Genomic DNA, 22,725 nt, shown 5'->3' with positions numbered 1-22,725 from the left:
CATGGTGGAAAGAGAGAGGTAGGTAGAGAGAAAATGACAGAGTGAGGAAGAGAGACAGAGGGTGACAGAGTGAGGTAGGTAAAGAGAGAGTGACAGAGACGAGAAGGGGGCAAATTGCGTGTGATAGTTGCTGAGGGTGAAAATGTGTCTTTTTGGTTTCTTACACTTAAATAGACATGCACTATTCACTACTTTTAACACTTTCGTTCACTCACCTAAATTTAATTTTGATCTTTGTGTTTGTGTTTTACTCCTCGTGTGACTCGTTTACCTGTGAAAAAAATAGATGCAATGAAATAGATAACCGTACATATAATTCTATTCCTTCACATAAAATTACAATAAATAAAATATGCATGCTGTATGTCACATTAAAAAAAGAAATGGCCAACTTACCTTTTTGTACAAAATTCTCGTTCGCGCCACCCGCCCTCACTGAAAACTCCGCTCTTAATGAGCACCGCTCAGAGTCCGGTCAATAGGAGTCATGAGCGCGAAAGAAAAGAGATTGAACACAAAGAAAGAGAAACTTCAATTAAGAGAGCAAGCACAGAGGGAAACGAAGAGATACAGTGAGAGAGGAATGTTAAGAGAGGGAGCGCGACAGAGTGAGGTAGGTAGAAAGAGGGAGCGCGACAGAGAGAGGTAGGTAGAGAGAGGCTGACAGGAGATAGGTAGAGAGAGGGTGCCATAGTGAGGTAGGTAAAGAGAGTGTGACGCGACGAGAAGGGGACAGATTGCGTGTGATAGTTGCTGAGAGGGTGAGTGGTAGAGGGAGATGGAGAGGGCAGGAAAACCACGTAACATTCGTGTTATGTACTGCGCCATTGAATATGTGCATAAGAAAAACAGCTGCGATTGGCCGATTGGTAGCACCTTTCGTTAGAGGGGGACAACAATACACGCGCCGCCATTTTAGCATATACAGCATCTAGTTGTCCTCTTCAAACTAATTGTGCTACCAACACGACAAAAGTAGCATGCGATTTATGTAAAAATGGCGGGGTGCACACTGTTGTCACCGTCTGGCAAATTGTTACACGGTGGCTTGAATCGATTCTTTTTATTAAGAGGCAACCCAAAAACTAAGCTTACTTACATAAAACGATTTGATTTGGGCCGTTTAGCTAAAAATTTTAAAGACTATTTCAACTAAATATAAATAAAACAAAAAAACTTGAAAGAAAACCTGACCTGCATTGAACTGTGTTTAACGCCAAAACCGCCTAAATAATCTAAAATTTCGTTTTTCGTTTCCAAATTTCCCAATATATAAACCCATTAGTCAAGTGGCGAAAAACTTCCGGAAGTCCTGCTTTTTTTCCATGAGTTATAGATTAGTATTCAGTATTTTGTTTAATGCTACGCAAAATTTTGTCCCAGTTGTCATTCCGCGAAAGGCTTGAAATTAAACTCCTTATCAATTTGCTTTTATTTTCTTTTTAGCTAATTATTTTTTATCTATTTTTTGCAGAAATAATTTTAAAAAAATGTTAAAATATCTTGGGTGCCCGTTTACAGTTTTTTTTATTTGTGAGGCGTAGACATTAATTTATTCATAAACTAATTATTTTTCCGTTTGTTGCTATATTGCTTTCTTCTACTTAAACAAACTTGCACTTTTATTATTTGTCCACATACCTGAATTTAATGGATCTTCTGGATCTTTCATAAAGTAATACTAATTTTCAAGAAGAAAAAAACAGAAAATGGCTTTATTACTTAAAAATTATTAGACATTTTTTCACTAAGCAATGGTATAACTGCCAAAATTTTAGTTCTATTGGCATTTAAATCTGGACACTTTAATTTTTGTCTTTATTTTGCAAATATTACTCACAAAAAATGTTGCCTGTTTAATTTTCTTGAAGCCAATTTTTGAGAAAAAAGCTGTTTTATTAATTAAAATATTTCTAGGGTTTTGATACACAGCAAATGATGCATGTCATTACGCGGTGTGTTCGTTATTTAATTGCCAACCGATTGGCATTCAAATCTGGACAATTGATTATTTTTTTCAAGCATTTATAATATTTGTCCACTCACCTGAATTTAATTTTGATCCTTGTGTATGTTATTGTTTTACTCCTTTTGTTGTTTGTTTCCCTGAAAAGAAATATATGTAATAAACTATATGGAGGTACTATTTTTACTACGAACAAGTTTTACATGCTTTATGTCACATAAAAACCAGAATTATCCAACTTACAATTATCTAAGAGAGACTTGACTGCTCTTACTGAACACTCCGCTCCTAATGAGCACCGCTTAGAGTCCGGTCAATAGGAGTCAGAGAGAGCAAAAGAAAATAGAGTTAACACAAAGAGAAACTAAAATTAAGACAGTAAGCACAGAGAGAAATGAAGAGATACGGTGAGAGAAGCATGGTGGAAAGAGAGAGGTAGGTAGAGAGAAAATGACAGAGTGAGGAAGAGAGACAGAGGGTGACAGAGTGAGGTAGGTAAAGAGAGAGTGACAGAGACGAGAAGGGGGCAAATTGCGTGTGATAGTTGCTGAGGGTGAAAATGTGTCTTTTTGGTTTCTTACACTTAAATAGACATGCACTATTCACTACTTTTAACACTTTCGTTCACTCACCTAAATTTAATTTTGATCTTTGTGTTTGTGTTTTACTCCTCGTGTGACTCGTTTACCTGTGAAAAAAATAGATGCAATGAAATAGATAACCGTACATATAATTCTATTCCTTCACATAAAATTACAATAAATAAAATATGCATGCTGTATGTCACATTAAAAAAAGAAATGGCCAACTTACCTTTTTGTACAAAATTCTCGTTCGCGCCACCCGCCCTCACTGAAAACTCCGCTCTTAATGAGCACCGCTCAGAGTCCGGTCAATAGGAGTCATGAGCGCGAAAGAAAAGAGATTGAACACAAAGAAAGAGAAACTTCAATTAAGAGAGCAAGCACAGAGGGAGGGAACGAAGAGATACAGTGAGAGAGGAATGTTAAGAGAGGGAGCGCGACAGAGAGAGGTAGGTAGAAAGAGGGAGCGCGACAGAGAGAGGTAGGTAGAGAGAGGCTGACAGGAGATAGGTAGAGAGAGGGTGCCATAGTGAGGTAGGTAAAGAGAGTGTGACGCGACGAGAAGGGGACAGATTGCGTGTGATAGTTGCTGAGAGGGTGAGTGGTAGAGGGAGATGGAGAGGGCAGGAAAACCACGTAACATTCGTGTTATGTACTGCGCCATTGAATATGTGCATAAGAAAAACAGCTGCGATTGGCCGATTGGTAGCACCTTTCGTTAGAGGGGGACAACAATACACGCGCCGCCATTTTAGCATATACAGCATCTAGTTGTCCTCTTCAAACTAATTGTGCTACCAACACGACAAAAGTAGCATGCGATTTATGTAAAAATGGCGGGGTGCACACTGTTGTCACCGTCTGGCAAATTGTTACACGGTGGCTTGAATCGATTCTTTTTATTAAGAGGCAACCCAAAAACTAAGCTTACTTACATAAAACGATTTGATTTGGGCCGTTTAGCTAAAAATTTTAAAGACTATTTCAACTAAATATAAATAAAACAAAAAAACTTGAAAGAAAACCTGACCTGCATTGAACTGTGTTTAACGCCAAAACCGCCTAAATAATCTAAAATTTCGTTTTTCGTTTCCAAATTTCCCAATATATAAACCCATTAGTCAAGTGGCGAAAAACTTCCGGAAGTCCTGCTTTTTTTCCATGAGTTATAGATTAGTATTCAGTATTTTGTTTAATGCTACGCAAAATTTTGTCCCAGTTGTCATTCCGCGAAAGGCTTGAAATTAAACTCCTTATCAATTTGCTTTTATTTTCTTTTTAGCTAATTATTTTTTATCTATTTTTTGCAGAAATAATTTTAAAAAAATGTTAAAATATCTTGGGTGCCCGTTTACAGTTTTTTTTATTTGTGAGGCGTAGACATTAATTTATTCATAAACTAATTATTTTTCCGTTTGTTGCTATATTGCTTTCTTCTACTTAAACAAACTTGCACTTTTATTATTTGTCCACATACCTGAATTTAATGGATCTTCTGGATCTTTCATAAAGTAATACTAATTTTCAAGAAGAAAAAAACAGAAAATGGCTTTATTACTTAAAAATTATTAGACATTTTTTCACTAAGCAATGGTATAACTGCCAAAATTTTAGTTCTATTGGCATTTAAATCTGGACACTTTAATTTTTGTCTTTATTTTGCAAATATTACTCACAAAAAATGTTGCCTGTTTAATTTTCTTGAAGCCAATTTTTGAGAAAAAAGCTGTTTTATTAATTAAAATATTTCTAGGGTTTTGATACACAGCAAATGATGCATGTCATTACGCGGTGTGTTCGTTATTTAATTGCCAACCGATTGGCATTCAAATCTGGACAATTGATTATTTTTTTCAAGCATTTATAATATTTGTCCACTCACCTGAATTTAATTTTGATCCTTGTGTATGTTATTGTTTTACTCCTTTTGTTGTTTGTTTCCCTGAAAAGAAATATATGTAATAAACTATATGGAGGTACTATTTTTACTACGAACAAGTTTTACATGCTTTATGTCACATAAAAACCAGAATTATCCAACTTACAATTATCTAAGAGAGACTTGACTGCTCTTACTGAACACTCCGCTCCTAATGAGCACCGCTTAGAGTCCGGTCAATAGGAGTCAGAGAGAGCAAAAGAAAATAGAGTTAACACAAAGAGAAACTAAAATTAAGACAGTAAGCACAGAGAGAAATGAAGAGATACGGTGAGAGAAGCATGGTGGAAAGAGAGAGGTAGGTAGAGAGAAAATGACAGAGTGAGGAAGAGAGACAGAGGGTGACAGAGTGAGGTAGGTAAAGAGAGAGTGACAGAGACGAGAAGGGGGCAAATTGCGTGTGATAGTTGCTGAGGGTGAAAATGTGTCTTTTTGGTTTCTTACACTTAAATAGACATGCACTATTCACTACTTTTAACACTTTCGTTCACTCACCTAAATTTAATTTTGATCTTTGTGTTTGTGTTTTACTCCTCGTGTGACTCGTTTACCTGTGAAAAAAATAGATGCAATGAAATAGATAACCGTACATATAATTCTATTCCTTCACATAAAATTACAATAAATAAAATATGCATGCTGTATGTCACATTAAAAAAAGAAATGGCCAACTTACCTTTTTGTACAAAATTCTCGTTCGCGCCACCCGCCCTCACTGAAAACTCCGCTCTTAATGAGCACCGCTCAGAGTCCGGTCAATAGGAGTCATGAGCGCGAAAGAAAAGAGATTGAACACAAAGAAAGAGAAACTTCAATTAAGAGAGCAAGCACAGAGGGAAACGAAGAGATACAGTGAGAGAGGAATGTTAAGAGAGGGAGCGCGACAGAGTGAGGTAGGTAGAAAGAGGGAGCGCGACAGAGAGAGGTAGGTAGAGAGAGGCTGACAGGAGATAGGTAGAGAGAGGGTGCCATAGTGAGGTAGGTAAGGAGAGTGTGACGCGACGAGAAGGGGACAGATTGCGTGTGATAGTTGCTGAGAGGGTGAGTGGTAGAGGGAGATGGAGAGGGCAGGAAAACCACGTAATATTCGTGTTATGTACTGCGCCATTGAATATGTGCATAAGAAAAACAGCTGCGATTGGCCGATTGGTAGCACCTTTCGTTAGAGGGGAACAACAATACACGCGCCGCCATTTTAGCATATACAGCATCTAGTTGTCCTCTTCAAACTAATTGTGCTACCAACACGACAAAAGTAGCATGCGATTTATGTAAAAATGGCGGGGTGCACACTGTTGTCACCGTCTGGCAAATTGTTACACGGTGGCTTGAATCGATTCTTTTTATTAAGAGGCAACCCAAAAACTAAGCTTACTTACATAAAACGATTTGATTTGGGCCGTTTAGCTAAAAATTTTAAAGACTATTTCAACTAAATATAAATAAAACAAAAAAACTTGAAAGAAAACCTGACCTGCATTGAACTGTGTTTAACGCCAAAACCGCCTAAATAATCTAAAATTTCGTTTTTCGTTTCCAAATTTCCCAATATATAAACCCATTAGTCAAGTGGCGAAAAACTTCCGGAAGTCCTGCTTTTTTTCCATGAGTTATAGATTAGTATTCAGTATTTTGTTTAATGCTACGCAAAATTTTGTCCCAGTTGTCATTCCGCGAAAGGCTTGAAATTAAACTCCTTATCAATTTGCTTTTATTTTCTTTTTAGCTAATTATTTTTTATCTATTTTTTGCAGAAATAATTTTAAAAAAATGTTAAAATATCTTGGGTGCCCGTTTACAGTTTTTTTTATTTGTGAGGCGTAGACATTAATTTATTCATAAACTAATTATTTTTCCGTTTGTTGCTATATTGCTTTCTTCTACTTAAACAAACTTGCACTTTTATTATTTGTCCACATACCTGAATTTAATGGATCTTCTGGATCTTTCATAAAGTAATACTAATTTTCAAGAAGAAAAAAACAGAAAATGGCTTTATTACTTAAAAATTATTAGACATTTTTTCACTAAGCAATGGTATAACTGCCAAAATTTTAGTTCTATTGGCATTTAAATCTGGACACTTTAATTTTTGTCTTTATTTTGCAAATATTACTCACAAAAAATGTTGCCTGTTTAATTTTCTTGAAGCCAATTTTTGAGAAAAAAGCTGTTTTATTAATTAAAATATTTCTAGGGTTTTGATACACAGCAAATGATGCATGTCATTACGCGGTGTGTTCGTTATTTAATTGCCAACCGATTGGCATTCAAATCTGGACAATTGATTATTTTTTTCAAGCATTTATAATATTTGTCCACTCACCTGAATTTAATTTTGATCCTTGTGTATGTTATTGTTTTACTCCTTTTGTTGTTTGTTTCCCTGAAAAGAAATATATGTAATAAACTATATGGAGGTACTATTTTTACTACGAACAAGTTTTACATGCTTTATGTCACATAAAAACCAGAATTATCCAACTTACAATTATCTAAGAGAGACTTGACTGCTCTTACTGAACACTCCGCTCCTAATGAGCACCGCTTAGAGTCCGGTCAATAGGAGTCAGAGAGAGCAAAAGAAAATAGAGTTAACACAAAGAGAAACTAAAATTAAGACAGTAAGCACAGAGAGAAATGAAGAGATACGGTGAGAGAAGCATGGTGGAAAGAGAGAGGTAGGTAGAGAGAAAATGACAGAGTGAGGAAGAGAGACAGAGGGTGACAGAGTGAGGTAGGTAAAGAGAGAGTGACAGAGACGAGAAGGGGGCAAATTGCGTGTGATAGTTGCTGAGGGTGAAAATGTGTCTTTTTGGTTTCTTACACTTAAATAGACATGCACTATTCACTACTTTTAACACTTTCGTTCACTCACCTAAATTTAATTTTGATCTTTGTGTTTGTGTTTTACTCCTCGTGTGACTCGTTTACCTGTGAAAAAAATAGATGCAATGAAATAGATAACCGTACATATAATTCTATTCCTTCACATAAAATTACAATAAATAAAATATGCATGCTGTATGTCACATTAAAAAAAGAAATGGCCAACTTACCTTTTTGTACAAAATTCTCGTTCGCGCCACCCGCCCTCACTGAAAACTCCGCTCTTAATGAGCACCGCTCAGAGTCCGGTCAATAGGAGTCATGAGCGCGAAAGAAAAGAGATTGAACACAAAGAAAGAGAAACTTCAATTAAGAGAGCAAGCACAGAGGGAAACGAAGAGATACAGTGAGAGAGGAATGTTAAGAGAGGGAGCGCGACAGAGTGAGGTAGGTAGAAAGAGGGAGCGCGACAGAGAGAGGTAGGTAGAGAGAGGCTGACAGGAGATAGGTAGAGAGAGGGTGCCATAGTGAGGTAGGTAAGGAGAGTGTGACGCGACGAGAAGGGGACAGATTGCGTGTGATAGTTGCTGAGAGGGTGAGTGGTAGAGGGAGATGGAGAGGGCAGGAAAACCACGTAATATTCGTGTTATGTACTGCGCCATTGAATATGTGCATAAGAAAAACAGCTGCGATTGGCCGATTGGTAGCACCTTTCGTTAGAGGGGAACAACAATACACGCGCCGCCATTTTAGCATATACAGCATCTAGTTGTCCTCTTCAAACTAATTGTGCTACCAACACGACAAAAGTAGCATGCGATTTATGTAAAAATGGCGGGGTGCACACTGTTGTCACCGTCTGGCAAATTGTTACACGGTGGCTTGAATCGATTCTTTTTATTAAGAGGCAACCCAAAAACTAAGCTTACTTACATAAAACGATTTGATTTGGGCCGTTTAGCTAAAAATTTTAAAGACTATTTCAACTAAATATAAATAAAACAAAAAAACTTGAAAGAAAACCTGACCTGCATTGAACTGTGTTTAACGCCAAAACCGCCTAAATAATCTAAAATTTCGTTTTTCGTTTCCAAATTTCCCAATATATAAACCCATTAGTCAAGTGGCGAAAAACTTCCGGAAGTCCTGCTTTTTTTCCATGAGTTATAGATTAGTATTCAGTATTTTGTTTAATGCTACGCAAAATTTTGTCCCAGTTGTCATTCCGCGAAAGGCTTGAAATTAAACTCCTTATCAATTTGCTTTTATTTTCTTTTTAGCTAATTATTTTTTATCTATTTTTTGCAGAAATAATTTTAAAAAAATGTTAAAATATCTTGGGTGCCCGTTTACAGTTTTTTTTATTTGTGAGGCGTAGACATTAATTTATTCATAAACTAATTATTTTTCCGTTTGTTGCTATATTGCTTTCTTCTACTTAAACAAACTTGCACTTTTATTATTTGTCCACATACCTGAATTTAATGGATCTTCTGGATCTTTCATAAAGTAATACTAATTTTCAAGAAGAAAAAAACAGAAAATGGCTTTATTACTTAAAAATTATTAGACATTTTTTCACTAAGCAATGGTATAACTGCCAAAATTTTAGTTCTATTGGCATTTAAATCTGGACACTTTAATTTTTGTCTTTATTTTGCAAATATTACTCACAAAAAATGTTGCCTGTTTAATTTTCTTGAAGCCAATTTTTGAGAAAAAAGCTGTTTTATTAATTAAAATATTTCTAGGGTTTTGATACACAGCAAATGATGCATGTCATTACGCGGTGTGTTCGTTATTTAATTGCCAACCGATTGGCATTCAAATCTGGACAATTGATTATTTTTTTCAAGCATTTATAATATTTGTCCACTCACCTGAATTTAATTTTGATCCTTGTGTATGTTATTGTTTTACTCCTTTTGTTGTTTGTTTCCCTGAAAAGAAATATATGTAATAAACTATATGGAGGTACTATTTTTACTACGAACAAGTTTTACATGCTTTATGTCACATAAAAACCAGAATTATCCAACTTACAATTATCTAAGAGAGACTTGACTGCTCTTACTGAACACTCCGCTCCTAATGAGCACCGCTTAGAGTCCGGTCAATAGGAGTCAGAGAGAGCAAAAGAAAATAGAGTTAACACAAAGAGAAACTAAAATTAAGACAGTAAGCACAGAGAGAAATGAAGAGATACGGTGAGAGAAGCATGGTGGAAAGAGAGAGGTAGGTAGAGAGAAAATGACAGAGTGAGGAAGAGAGACAGAGGGTGACAGAGTGAGGTAGGTAAAGAGAGAGTGACAGAGACGAGAAGGGGGCAAATTGCGTGTGATAGTTGCTGAGGGTGAAAATGTGTCTTTTTGGTTTCTTACACTTAAATAGACATGCACTATTCACTACTTTTAACACTTTCGTTCACTCACCTAAATTTAATTTTGATCTTTGTGTTTGTGTTTTACTCCTCGTGTGACTCGTTTACCTGTGAAAAAAATAGATGCAATGAAATAGATAACCGTACATATAATTCTATTCCTTCACATAAAATTACAATAAATAAAATATGCATGCTGTATGTCACATTAAAAAAAGAAATGGCCAACTTACCTTTTTGTACAAAATTCTCGTTCGCGCCACCCGCCCTCACTGAAAACTCCGCTCTTAATGAGCACCGCTCAGAGTCCGGTCAATAGGAGTCATGAGCGCGAAAGAAAAGAGATTGAACACAAAGAAAGAGAAACTTCAATTAAGAGAGCAAGCACAGAGGGAAACGAAGAGATACAGTGAGAGAGGAATGTTAAGAGAGGGAGCGCGACAGAGTGAGGTAGGTAGAAAGAGGGAGCGCGACAGAGAGAGGTAGGTAGAGAGAGGCTGACAGGAGATAGGTAGAGAGAGGGTGCCATAGTGAGGTAGGTAAGGAGAGTGTGACGCGACGAGAAGGGGACAGATTGCGTGTGATAGTTGCTGAGAGGGTGAGTGGTAGAGGGAGATGGAGAGGGCAGGAAAACCACGTAATATTCGTGTTATGTACTGCGCCATTGAATATGTGCATAAGAAAAACAGCTGCGATTGGCCGATTGGTAGCACCTTTCGTTAGAGGGGAACAACAATACACGCGCCGCCATTTTAGCATATACAGCATCTAGTTGTCCTCTTCAAACTAATTGTGCTACCAACACGACAAAAGTAGCATGCGATTTATGTAAAAATGGCGGGGTGCACACTGTTGTCACCGTCTGGCAAATTGTTACACGGTGGCTTGAATCGATTCTTTTTATTAAGAGGCAACCCAAAAACTAAGCTTACTTACATAAAACGATTTGATTTGGGCCGTTTAGCTAAAAATTTTAAAGACTATTTCAACTAAATATAAATAAAACAAAAAAACTTGAAAGAAAACCTGACCTGCATTGAACTGTGTTTAACGCCAAAACCGCCTAAATAATCTAAAATTTCGTTTTTCGTTTCCAAATTTCCCAATATATAAACCCATTAGTCAAGTGGCGAAAAACTTCCGGAAGTCCTGCTTTTTTTCCATGAGTTATAGATTAGTATTCAGTATTTTGTTTAATGCTACGCAAAATTTTGTCCCAGTTGTCATTCCGCGAAAGGCTTGAAATTAAACTCCTTATCAATTTGCTTTTATTTTCTTTTTAGCTAATTATTTTTTATCTATTTTTTGCAGAAATAATTTTAAAAAAATGTTAAAATATCTTGGGTGCCCGTTTACAGTTTTTTTTATTTGTGAGGCGTAGACATTAATTTATTCATAAACTAATTATTTTTCCGTTTGTTGCTATATTGCTTTCTTCTACTTAAACAAACTTGCACTTTTATTATTTGTCCACATACCTGAATTTAATGGATCTTCTGGATCTTTCATAAAGTAATACTAATTTTCAAGAAGAAAAAAACAGAAAATGGCTTTATTACTTAAAAATTATTAGACATTTTTTCACTAAGCAATGGTATAACTGCCAAAATTTTAGTTCTATTGGCATTTAAATCTGGACACTTTAATTTTTGTCTTTATTTTGCAAATATTACTCACAAAAAATGTTGCCTGTTTAATTTTCTTGAAGCCAATTTTTGAGAAAAAAGCTGTTTTATTAATTAAAATATTTCTAGGGTTTTGATACACAGCAAATGATGCATGTCATTACGCGGTGTGTTCGTTATTTAATTGCCAACCGATTGGCATTCAAATCTGGACAATTGATTATTTTTTTCAAGCATTTATAATATTTGTCCACTCACCTGAATTTAATTTTGATCCTTGTGTATGTTATTGTTTTACTCCTTTTGTTGTTTGTTTCCCTGAAAAGAAATATATGTAATAAACTATATGGAGGTACTATTTTTACTACGAACAAGTTTTACATGCTTTATGTCACATAAAAACCAGAATTATCCAACTTACAATTATCTAAGAGAGACTTGACTGCTCTTACTGAACACTCCGCTCCTAATGAGCACCGCTTAGAGTCCGGTCAATAGGAGTCAGAGAGAGCAAAAGAAAATAGAGTTAACACAAAGAGAAACTAAAATTAAGACAGTAAGCACAGAGAGAAATGAAGAGATACGGTGAGAGAAGCATGGTGGAAAGAGAGAGGTAGGTAGAGAGAAAATGACAGAGTGAGGAAGAGAGACAGAGGGTGACAGAGTGAGGTAGGTAAAGAGAGAGTGACAGAGACGAGAAGGGGGCAAATTGCGTGTGATAGTTGCTGAGGGTGAAAATGTGTCTTTTTGGTTTCTTACACTTAAATAGACATGCACTATTCACTACTTTTAACACTTTCGTTCACTCACCTAAATTTAATTTTGATCTTTGTGTTTGTGTTTTACTCCTCGTGTGACTCGTTTACCTGTGAAAAAAATAGATGCAATGAAATAGATAACCGTACATATAATTCTATTCCTTCACATAAAATTACAATAAATAAAATATGCATGCTGTATGTCACATTAAAAAAAGAAATGGCCAACTTACCTTTTTGTACAAAATTCTCGTTCGCGCCACCCGCCCTCACTGAAAACTCCGCTCTTAATGAGCACCGCTCAGAGTCCGGTCAATAGGAGTCATGAGCGCGAAAGAAAAGAGATTGAACACAAAGAAAGAGAAACTTCAATTAAGAGAGCAAGCACAGAGGGAAACGAAGAGATACAGTGAGAGAGGAATGTTAAGAGAGGGAGCGCGACAGAGTGAGGTAGGTAGAAAGAGGGAGCGCGACAGAGAGAGGTAGGTAGAGAGAGGCTGACAGGAGATAGGTAGAGAGAGGGTGCCATAGTGAGGTAGGTAAGGAGAGTGTGACGCGACGAGAAGGGGACAGATTGCGTGTGATAGTTGCTGAGAGGGTGAGTGGTAGAGGGAGATGGAGAGGGCAGGAAAACCACGTAATATTCGTGTTATGTACTGCGCCATTGAATATGTGCATAAGAAAAACAGCTGCGATTGGCCGATTGGTAGCACCTTTCGTTAGAGGGGAACAACAATACACGCGCCGCCATTTTAGCATATACAGCATCTAGTTGTCCTCTTCAAACTAATTGTGCTACCAACACGACAAAAGTAGCATGCGATTTATGTAAAAATGGCGGGGTGCACACTGTTGTCACCGTCTGGCAAATTGTTACACGGTGGCTTGAATCGATTCTTTTTATTAAGAGGCAACCCAAAAACTAAGCTTACTTACATAAAACGATTTGATTTGGGCCGTTTAGCTAAAAATTTTAAAGACTATTTCAACTAAATATAAATAAAACAAAAAAACTTGAAAGAAAACCTGACCTGCATTGAACTGTGTTTAACGCCAAAACCGCCTAAATAATCTAAAATTTCGTTTTTCGTTTCCAAATTTCCCAATATATAAACCCATTAGTCAAGTGGCGAAAAACTTCCGGAAGTCCTGCTTTTTTTCCATGAGTTATAGATTAGTATTCAGTATTTTGTTTAATGCTACGCAAAATTTTGTCCCAGTTGTCATTCCGCGAAAGGCTTGAAATTAAACTCCTTATCAATTTGCTTTTATTTTCTTTTTAGCTAATTATTTTTTATCTATTTTTTGCAGAAATAATTTTAAAAAAATGTTAAAATATCTTGGGTGCCCGTTTACAGTTTTTTTTATTTGTGAGGCGTAGACATTAATTTATTCATAAACTAATTATTTTTCCGTTTGTTGCTATATTGCTTTCTTCTACTTAAACAAACTTGCACTTTTATTATTTGTCCACATACCTGAATTTAATGGATCTTCTGGATCTTTCATAAAGTAATACTAATTTTCAAGAAGAAAAAAACAGAAAATGGCTTTATTACTTAAAAATTATTAGACATTTTTTCACTAAGCAATGGTATAACTGCCAAAATTTTAGTTCTATTGGCATTTAAATCTGGACACTTTAATTTTTGTCTTTATTTTGCAAATATTACTCACAAAAAATGTTGCCTGTTTAATTTTCTTGAAGCCAATTTTTGAGAAAAAAGCTGTTTTATTAATTAAAATATTTCTAGGGTTTTGATACACAGCAAATGATGCATGTCATTACGCGGTGTGTTCGTTATTTAATTGCCAACCGATTGGCATTCAAATCTGGACAATTGATTATTTTTTTCAAGCATTTATAATATTTGTCCACTCACCTGAATTTAATTTTGATCCTTGTGTATGTTATTGTTTTACTCCTTTTGTTGTTTGTTTCCCTGAAAAGAAATATATGTAATAAACTATATGGAGGTACTATTTTTACTACGAACAAGTTTTACATGCTTTATGTCACATAAAAACCAGAATTATCCAACTTACAATTATCTAAGAGAGACTTGACTGCTCTTACTGAACACTCCGCTCCTAATGAGCACCGCTTAGAGTCCGGTCAATAGGAGTCAGAGAGAGCAAAAGAAAATAGAGTTAACACAAAGAGAAACTAAAATTAAGACAGTAAGCACAGAGAGAAATGAAGAGATACGGTGAGAGAAGCATGGTGGAAAGAGAGAGGTAGGTAGAGAGAAAATGACAGAGTGAGGAAGAGAGACAGAGGGTGACAGAGTGAGGTAGGTAAAGAGAGAGTGACAGAGACGAGAAGGGGGCAAATTGCGTGTGATAGTTGCTGAGGGTGAAAATGTGTCTTTTTGGTTTCTTACACTTAAATAGACATGCACTATTCACTACTTTTAACACTTTCGTTCACTCACCTAAATTTAATTTTGATCTTTGTGTTTGTGTTTTACTCCTCGTGTGACTCGTTTACCTGTGAAAAAAATAGATGCAATGAAATAGATAACCGTACATATAATTCTATTCCTTCACATAAAATTACAATAAATAAAATATGCATGCTGTATGTCACATTAAAAAAAGAAATGGCCAACTTACCTTTTTGTACAAAATTCTCGTTCGCGCCACCCGCCCTCACTGAAAACTCCGCTCTTAATGAGCACCGCTCAGAGTCCGGTCAATAGGAGTCATGAGCGCGAAAGAAAAGAGATTGAACACAAAGAAAGAGAAACTTCAATTAAGAGAGCAAGCACAGAGGGAAACGAAGAGATACAGTGAGAGAGGAATGTTAAGAGAGGGAGCGCGACAGAGTGAGGTAGGTAGAAAGAGGGAGCGCGACAGAGAGAGGTAGGTAGAGAGAGGGTGCCATAGTGAGGTAGGTAAAGAGAGTGTGACGCGACGAGAAGGGGACAGATTGCGTGTGATAGTTGCTGAGAGGGAGAGTGGTAGAGATGAAGAGGGCAGAAAAACAACGTAACATTTTTGTTATGTACTGCGACATTAAATATGTGCATAAGAAAAACAGCTTAATAACGGCCAGCTCAAAGAATGAATACACATAAAAAAATTAAACGATAATTAATAAAAATGCCGAAATAGAAATTCTTTTGGATCTTTCCGAATGTGCTGTTACCAGTAAGCTTGTGTTATTGAACAAAACGGCCAGCCTTTTAGTAGGGAAACCGGATTTAGCAAGAATTGTGACCAAAAACGCAGTGAAAATGTTCATTTTTGGCCATAGATTCTTGATGCAAATTTTCAGTAAAATAAAATTTTTTTTTGTACCAAACAAAGCCAAACATTGTTCAAATGAAGAGAGAGATCGCGGTAAGTTTCTAGTCTCTAGTGTTTGTGGATTTAAAAGTTTTTTTTTGTTTTGTAAAGGTATATGTTGTTTACCTTTCTATGTTTTTTTTTCTTTTGGGTATTTTTGGCGTAGCTTGAAGATATTGTAAATGTGTGTGGAATTTAATTTAAATATTAAAGAACAATTTTTTGGCCAGTTCTTGCTGCTTTTGTTTCTTTTACTTAAAAAAACAATTGAAACAATTTTGTCCACTTATGTATGTGTATGTATTAATTTATTATGGAACAATATTTTGGCCGGTTTCGGTTGTTTTTTTTCTTTCACTTTTAAAAATGCACTTTTAACTATTTGTACACTTTTGTCCACTTACCTGAATTTAATTTTGATCCTTGTGTTCTGTTCTACTCCTCTTGAGAGTCGTTTACCTGTGAAAAAATAGGTGCAAGGCATTAGATAGAGGTACGTATAATATTTTCTTTTACATACAGTTACAACAAATAAAATAGGCATGCTGTATGGCAAGACAAGAATTAACAAGAATTAGCCAACTTACCTTTTTCTAAAGAACATTGCGTCCGCGACGTCCGACTCCATTGAACACACCACTCTTAATGAGCACCACTCAATCGGAGATGTGGGAAAGAAGAATTTAGAGCCAGAGAGTGAACACAAAGAAAGAGATACCAATATTAAAAGAGCAAGCACAGAAAGAGATGAAGAGAGAGAAACGATGAGAGAGGGAGGGTGACAGAGATCATAAGAGAGAGCGGGGTCAGAGAGCTGCTGAGAGTGATATGGTATGGTCGACAGAGAGAGGGGAGTAAAAACACGTTACATTCCCGTTATGTACTGCGCATTTGAATATGTACATATGTAAATCAGCTTAATAACGGCCTGCCAAAAAATGAACACGAAGAAAAATTTTGGATCTTTCCGAAATTGCTGTGGATCGTTAGATTGGGTTATTGGCTACACAAATAGGTACGCTTTTTGGCAGGGAAACCCGATTTAACAGAATTGCGACCAGAACCCGCCGTGACAAATTCCTCTTTTGGCCATGAATTCCTTTTAATGTTTTTTATTTGACTAAAGTTGTTTTTATATCGAATCCGAATCGACCGACCGAATCTAACACTTAAATAGACATGCACTATTCACTACTTTTAACACTTTCGTTCACTCACCTAAATTTAATTTTGATCTTTGTGTTTGTGTTTTACTCCTCGTGTGACTCGTTTACCTGTGAAAAAAATAGATGCAATGAAATAGATAACCGTACATATAATTCTATTCCTTCACATAAAATTACAATAAATAAAATATGCATGCTGTATGTCACATTAAAAAAAGAAATGGCCAACTTACCTTTTTGTACAAAATTCTCGTTCGCGCCACCCGCCCTCACTGAAAACTCCGCTCTTAATGAGCACCGCTCAGAGTCCGGTCAATAGGAGTCATGAGCGCGAAAGAAAAGAGATTGAACACAAAGAAAGAGAAACTTCAATTAAGAGAGCAAGCACAGAGGGAAACGAAGAGATACAGTGAGAGAGGAATGTTAAGAGAGGGAGCGCGACAGAGTGAGGTAGGTAGAAAGAGGGAGCGCGACAGAGAGAGGTAGGTAGAGAGAGGGTGCCATAGTGAGGTAGGTAAAGAGAGTGTGACGCGACGAGAAGGGGACAGATTGCGTGTGATAGTTGCTGAGAGGGAGAGTGGTAGAGATGAAGAGGGCAGAAAAACAACGTAACATTTTTGTTATGTACTGCGACATTAAATATGTGCATAAGAAAAACAGCTTAATAACGGCCAGCTCAAAGAATGAATACACATAAAAAAATTAAACGATAATTAATAAAAATGCCGAAATAGAAATTCTTTTGGATCTTTCCGAATGTGCTGTTACCAGTAAGCTTGTGTTATTGAACAAAACGGCCAGCCTTTTAGTAGGGAAACCGGATTTAGCAAGAATTGTGACCAAAAACGCAGTGAAAATGTTCATTTTTGGCCATAGATTCTTGATGCAAATTTTCAGTAAAATAAAATTTTTTTTTGTACCAAACAAAGCCAAACATTGTTCAAATGAAGAGAGAGATCGCGGTAAGTTTCTAGTCTCTAGTGTTTGTGGATTTAAAAGTTTTTTTTTGTTTTGTAAAGGTATATGTTGTTTACCTTTCTATGTTTTTTTTTCTTTTGGGTATTTTTGGCGTAGCTTGAAGATATTGTAAATGTGTGTGGAATTTAATTTAAATATTAAAGAACAATTTTTTGGCCAGTTCTTGCTGCTTTTGTTTCTTTTACTTAAAAAAACAATTGAAACAATTTTGTCCACTTATGTATGTGTATGTATTAATTTATTATGGAACAATATTTTGGCCGGTTTCGGTTGTTTTTTTTCTTTCACTTTTAAAAATGCACTTTTAACTATTTGTACACTTTTGTCCACTTACCTGAATTTAATTTTGATCCTTGTGTTCTGTTCTACTCCTCTTGAGAGTCGTTTACCTGTGAAAAAATAGGTGCAAGGCATTAGATAGAGGTACGTATAATATTTTCTTTTACATACAGTTACAACAAATAAAATAGGCATGCTGTATGGCAAGACAAGAATTAACAAGAATTAGCCAACTTACCTTTTTCTAAAGAACATTGCGTCCGCGACGTCCGACTCCATTGAACACACCACTCTTAATGAGCACCACTCAATCGGAGATGTGGGAAAGAAGAATTTAGAGCCAGAGAGTGAACACAAAGAAAGAGATACCAATATTAAAAGAGCAAGCACAGAAAGAGATGAAGAGAGAGAAACGATGAGAGAGGGAGGGTGACAGAGATCATAAGAGAGAGCGGGGTCAGAGAGCTGCTGAGAGTGATATGGTATGGTCGACAGAGAGAGGGGAGTAAAAACACGTTACATTCCCGTTATGTACTGCGCATTTGAATATGTACATATGTAAATCAGCTTAATAACGGCCTGCCAAAAAATGAACACGAAGAAAAATTTTGGATCTTTCCGAAATTGCTGTGGATCGTTAGATTGGGTTATTGGCTACACAAATAGGTACGCTTTTTGGCAGGGAAACCCGATTTAACAGAATTGCGACCAGAACCCGCCGTGACAAATTCCTCTTTTGGCCATGAATTCCTTTTAATGTTTTTTATTTGACTAAAGTTGTTTTTATATCGAATCCGAATCGACCGAATCGATCAAATTTTAAATTTTTAATTAATTTTTAATTTGTGTCAACATATTTGTGGCAAGTATTAATGAAAAAAAATTAAAAGATTTTTTGGGTGCCTGACTTACTTTCTTGATGACCATTTTCCGAAACGATTGTCCTCCAAAACTGGACACTCTAATTTTTTTTAATTTTATATTTTGTAATACAATAAAAAAATTGTTTTTACCCTTTTATATTGTCGACACTGCAAATCCACAAAACTTATTATTTGAAGGAATTCGCGGTATTTATTTTCTAGTCATTTTTGTGTTTACGTTTGTTTGTTTCTCTTTTAGCTTCTTTCACTAGATAAACATGCACATTTAAATTTGGTCCACTCACCTAAATTAAATGTTGGTCCTTGTGTATGTTCGCCACTACTCCTTCGATGGTTCGTTCTGCTGAGGAAAAATAAATGTACAAATTACTACCACAAACAAGTTTTAATTTATGTCACAAGTAAAAAGAACTGGCCAACTCGCCTTCTTGTATACAATTCTCGTCGGCGACGTTTTAATGAGCACTGCTCAGAGTCTGGTAAATAGGAGAGTTAGAGAGAGCGAAAGAAAAGATGGCCGCCAACGCTCTCTCAGAATTGCTGCACTGAGCCAAAAATGCGTAGTATGAATGCTTAGATTATTATAATGGAAAACAACTAACAAATAATGAATAATTCATTGGTTGTGAATATGTAACAAAAATAAAAAAAAATAGGAACCCCGCCGAGAGGATGAGAGGAGGGAGAGGTCGGAGAGCTGCTGAGAGTGGTGGGGTAATGGCGAAATAGAGGGTGTAGGAAAAACACGAAAGATTCCCGTTATGTACTGCGCATTTAAATATGTACATATGTAAAGCAGCCTAATAACGGCCTGCCGTTAATAGAACGAAAAAGAATTGTACAGATGAAAACAGATTAAACGATTTTTTAATTCCAATTTTTGAAGAATAATACGCTTTAGTTAATTAATAATTTTTAATAAATAATTTCTTGATGTAAATTTTCAGTTTTAAAAAATTTGTTTATTGTGCAAAACAAAGCTACAAATTGGGTTCTTATTTAAATTCTAATTATTTTGCATTAAAATGTGGACACCTAATTTTCTGTCGATTTCTTGCCAAAAAATTGTGGCAGATAAAATTACAAAATATAAAAAAATTGACAAAGTTTAGATTTTGTTGGATTTTTCCGAAATTGCTGTATGTAGATCGTTAGCTCGGGTTATTGGCAGGGAACCCCGATTCAGCAGAATTGCGATAAAAAACCGCAGTGAAAAATTACTGTTTTCGCAATGAATTCTTCATGCTAGTTTTTGGTGAAAAAATCGTTTTTTGTACAAAACAAATCCACAAATTGTCCATATGTAGGCTAAAATAGAGCGTTGGGTTCGTTTTTAAATTGTCAATCAATTCGCATTTAAATCTGGACACTTAATTTTTTGTCAATTTTCTGCCAAAAATTGTGACAAAAATATTATAAAATATGTAAAAATTGCCGAAGTTGATTTTCTATCGGATCTTTCCCAGATACATCACATAACATCTTGCTGCTAATTTTCAGTAAATTAAATTTCGTTTCTTGTACAAAAAAATTTTTTTACCACAAAAAGGTCATCTTTTCGGCAGGGAAACCAGATTTAGCAGAATTGCGGCCGAAAAGCGCATCGAAAAATTACTGTTTTGGCCATAAGATCTTGATGCTAATTTTCGGTCAAATACAAAGCCACAAATTGTCCATACGTAGAGTGACATACCGCGTTGGGTTCGTATTTAAATTCCCAATTAATTCGCATTAAAATCTGAGCACATAATTTTTTGTCGATTTTTTGGCAAAAAATTTTGATGACTCCTTTATTTAATTTAATATGTTTAAGCCAATCGAAAAAATTTTTAATTCTTTTATTGTTTTTTATTTGAAAAAAAATGTTTCAAAACACTGAAAACCAGAAAACTGATAATAAAGGAAATCGCGGTAAGTTTCTACTCTTTTTTGTGGGTATATAAATATGTTTGTATATCTTTCCATGACTGGTGGTACCGGCCACAACTACATGAATATGTATGTGTTTGTGGATTCACGAATTTGTTTTTGTTTTGTTTTGTATATACGTATATGTTATTTACCTTTCTATGTTTTTTCTGTTGGGTATTTTTAGCGTAGTTTGAATATAGTGTAAATGTGTGTTAAATTTAAAGAACAACTTTTTCACCCGTTCTTGCTGCTTTTGTTCCATTCACTTAAAAAAACATGCACTTTTAACTAATTTTGTCCACTTATGTATGTATATGTGGATATGTACGTATTTATTTATTAAAGAACAACATATTCTTTGTTTATATTCTTTTTTTACTTAAAAAAACCTGCACTTTGAACACTTTCGTCGTCTTATGTATGTGTATGTATTTATTTGTTTATTAAATAACAACATTTTCATTCGTTCTTGCTGCTTTAGTTTATTTCACTCAAAAAAAAACATGCACTTTTGACAATTTTGTCAACTTATGTATATGTAGGTATTTATTTATTAAGAAACATTTTGGCCCGTTCTTGCTGTTTTTATTTCTTTCACTTTAAAAAAATGAACTTTTAACTAGTTTGTGCACTTTTGTCCACTTACCTGAATTTAATTTTGATCCTTGTGTTTCTACTTTTCTTAAGAGTCGTTTACCTGTGAAAAAATAGGTGCAAGACATTAGATAGAGGTACGTATATTTTCTTTTACATACAGTTACAACAAATAAAACAGGCATGCTGTATGGCAAGGCAAGAATTAACAAGAATTAGCCAACTTACCTTTTTCTAAAGAACATTGCGTCCGCGACGTCCGCCTCCATTGAACACACCGCTCTTAATGAGCACCACTCAATCGGAGATGTGGGAAAGAAGAATTTTATAGCCAGAGAGTGAACACAAAGAAAGAGATACCAATATTAAAAGAGCAAGCACAGAAAGAGAAGAAGGGAGTGAAACGATGCGAGAGGGAGGGTGACAGAGATCATAAGAGAGAGCGGGGTCAGAGAGCTGCTGAGAGTGATACAGTATGGTCGATAGAGAGAGGGGAGAAAAACACGTTACATTCCCGTTATGTACTGCGCATTTGAATATGTACATATGTAAATCAGCCTAATAACGGCCTGCCAAAAAATGAACACGAAGAAAAAAAGGAAAGGAATTGTACAGATGAAAGCAGAAAAAATGGTTTGATTTTTTAATTCGAATTTTTGAAGAATAATACGCTTTAATTAATTAATTTCCAATAAATAACTTCTTGTTGTAAATTTTCAGTTTAAAAAACAAAACAAAACAAAGCCACAAATTGTCCAAATGAAGAGTGATATGCCGCGTTGGGTTCCTATTTACATTTCCCATTAATTCGCTTTAAATTCTGGACTCTTAATTTATTGTCAATTTTTTGCACAAAAATTGTGATAACCACATACAAATTTTGGATCTTTCCGAAATTGCTGTGGATCGTTAGATTGGGTTATTGGCTACACAAATAGGTTAGCTTTTTGGCAGGGAAACCCGATTTAACAGAATTGCGACCAGAACCCGCCGTGACAAATTCCTCTTTTGGTCATGAATTCCTTTTAATGTTTTTTATTTGACTAAAGTTGTTTTTTTTATCGAATCCGAATCGACCGAATCGATCAAATTTAAAATCGTGCATTTTTAATTTGTGTCAACATATTTGTGGCAAATATTAATGAAAAAAAAATTAAAAGATTTTTTGGGTGCCTGACTTACTTTCTTGATGACCATTTTCCGAAAAGATTGTCCTCCAAAACTGGACACTCTAATTTTTTTAAATTTAATATTTTGTAATACAATAAAAAAAATTGTTTTTACCCTTTTATATTGTCGACACTGCAAATCCACAAAACTTATTATTTGAAGGAATTCGCGGTATTTATTTTCTAGTCATTTTTGTGTTTATGTAAATATGTACGCATATGTATGTGTTTGTGGATTTAAGCATTACTTTTTTTTGTTTCATATTGGTGTACACTTTGTGTTTTTTTTTGTGTCTTTTTAGCGTAGTTTAAGTAAGCATTTATTTATTAGAGATTGAATTATTTGTCCGTTTGTTTCTCTTTTAGCTTCTT

The 22,725-nt window shown here is 35.4% G+C and overlaps 1 long non-coding RNA gene across 8 annotated transcripts; it reads right to left on the bottom strand.

Annotated features, from left to right (window-relative positions):
* Positions 1-250: 250 nt before the first annotated feature.
* LOC108031544 (uncharacterized) lies at positions 251-21,562 on the bottom strand. Of its 8 annotated transcripts, none has more exons than XR_007763847.1 (3): positions 21,237-21,562; positions 18,964-19,019; positions 251-271 (listed from the first exon to the last, which is right to left on the bottom strand). It is a non-coding gene; the product is annotated as an uncharacterized LOC108031544 (long non-coding RNA). The 8 variants fall into 8 exon arrangements; XR_007763846.1 differs by lacking the exon at positions 251-271 and adding an exon at positions 2,634-2,654; XR_007763845.1 differs by lacking the exon at positions 251-271 and adding an exon at positions 5,020-5,040.
* Between the last annotated feature and the right edge of the window lie 1,163 nt (positions 21,563-22,725).

This window comes from Drosophila biarmipes, chromosome 3L, assembly GCF_025231255.1.
Source record: "Drosophila biarmipes strain raj3 chromosome 3L, RU_DBia_V1.1, whole genome shotgun sequence".
NCBI classification, from domain to species: Eukaryota; Metazoa; Arthropoda; class Insecta; order Diptera; family Drosophilidae; genus Drosophila; species Drosophila biarmipes.
The sequence above is the reverse complement of the archived record's forward strand: the minus strand, read 5'-3'. Positions and strand labels throughout refer to the sequence as shown.